The sequence below is a fragment of the Lupinus angustifolius genome, chromosome LG01 (genome assembly GCF_001865875.1).
Source record: "Lupinus angustifolius cultivar Tanjil chromosome LG01, LupAngTanjil_v1.0, whole genome shotgun sequence".
In the NCBI taxonomy this organism is placed as follows: domain Eukaryota; kingdom Viridiplantae; phylum Streptophyta; class Magnoliopsida; order Fabales; family Fabaceae; genus Lupinus; species Lupinus angustifolius.
Window position 1 is genome coordinate 13202286 of NC_032009.1, and position 2156 is coordinate 13204441.

The following is a 2156-nucleotide window of genomic DNA, read 5'->3' on the forward strand; positions in this document are numbered from 1 at the left end:
GGATAAGAAAATTTTATGGTAACCAGAACACCAATCTTGATCTTCTTCCATTGAATTCTTTGTTGAATCTTGAAAGAGAATGATAATAATTATTATAAAATGCGCAGCAGTTACCAAAGCCTTCAAGATGAAGGTTTTGATACCATATATCAAAAATATTGCGAAAGCATAAAATGAATATTATGATGAATTATAATTCAATTGAAATGATACAAGAGAGTGTTGTTTATATACAATGTCTTGTAAAGCAAGCAATACAACTAACCTAACTAACTCTCTAACAAGCTAATAAATATATGTTGTAAAACAATTCAACATGTGTTAAATGTGTAAAATGTATAATTTTCTAATTAGTTAATCGATTAACTATAGTGTTAATCGATTAACACTTACCCAATCTTTCTCCTTGGTAACTTTGTTTTCCAATAACAACCACATTTATTGTTCACCGTCGCCCTTAGTCCCACGCGGTTCGTCCCCTGGTTATCCAAAAGTGGATTCATTTCCCACATTCTATCAAGGCCAACATCGTAACTGCAGTAGGCCATTTTTCTCACAAGGTCGACCAAATTACTTCCAACCTTGAGGACATGGTTGTTTTTGTAGGGGAAGGCAATGATATAGGCCACCTACATGGTTATCAAATTATGTTAGGGAATAGTATTTTAACTTTAAAACTATAAAGTAATTGATTGGACCAGTCTATAAGACCCAAATATCTTAGCTGTAACGCTAAACCTAGTAAGTGTGATACATAACCTATTAGCCATCTGCTATATGAGCATAGAAGAATGAACTTCTATATTGGTAGTTGAATTAATGTGGAGAAATATTCAGTGAATTCTTGTCATTTTCTTTTCATTATATCGTAGATAGTGTAGTGCTACCTATCAGCCAAACATTGCTATCTTCATATAGATATGCATCTCAAGAATCATGAAAATAATTAACAAGAGCTAAAAGGTCATTATTATTTATTCCTTAATGGCAGCTGCTTAAAACTAAAGCCACATATTAATTTAACGGGGATGCTTAGTATAAGTTTTCTTCAACTACTACTTGCTCCTAATTATTGTTGTAATATCCTCACAAACTTTTCCAGCTTCAATTCATCTTTGAAAAGTTTCTTGTAATATTCACATTCTTCATTTCTAGCGTGCTTTTTTTAAAAGGGGTGTCCAGAATTTAATGATTCCTTTGTGAAGATAAGATAGGTTATGGGTTAAAAGATTGGAGGGACTAGTGGTTTAGGCTTTATTATTCATTGGTGGTGAATTTATTGTTAAGCAACTTAATAAATCCTTCAGTCATTGGGACTGCGTTACCTTTCTTTCTTGCTCTCTTACCTCGGATAAATATTCAAAGGAGTATGTATCCAGAAACCTCTATAATTATTTCAGTATTAGGTGAGAACGACACCATTGGGGTCGACGTTTTTAATCTGGTTATGTTCCTCAAAGTTCAATCCTATAATAAGCTTCTTCCAAGAAAGCATAAGAAATTTGTGGCTACCATAGATAGCCTGTGGAAGTTAAAAGCTAAGGATCTCTGGTTTTAACTATAGATAGAAGATAACTTCTACTTTCGAATGCATTAGTGAACCCGCTTCTTGAAAGAAAAATGATCACAATGACGCCTAAAATCAAGATGTTGCTGTTATTAAAGTCCTAACAGTTACTATACTATGAACATCAATTTTGTCCACCCAAAATAGCTTTTCAGAAAAATTTCAAATATATCTTTAAATAAACAATCAAAATAAATAAATAAAAAGAGTCTTTCATTTGGAGAATTTTAGTATTAATTCTAAATGTCTCATTCTAATAATAAAAAAACCTCTTAATTCAGAATTGATGGTAACACAGTTTTTGAATAAAGTTTTGCCCAATTTTTACTTTGGAGCAAAATCAAAAGGATCATCAAAATTGCTTAATAGACACTTATTGGCTCCATAATGACACAAAATCAATCCAATTTTCTTTTTTACATTTAAATAAGAGAAATATCATTCTTAAAAGATGACATGTCAATTTCTTTTAATTTTCGTTTTCCCAAATTAAATAAAAATTGAGTTTAAAATATATATGTTGTGATTTTATGAAAATTAAATGATCGTTACCTATTGTTGCTACCAATGGCGGATCTTGATCTAAATT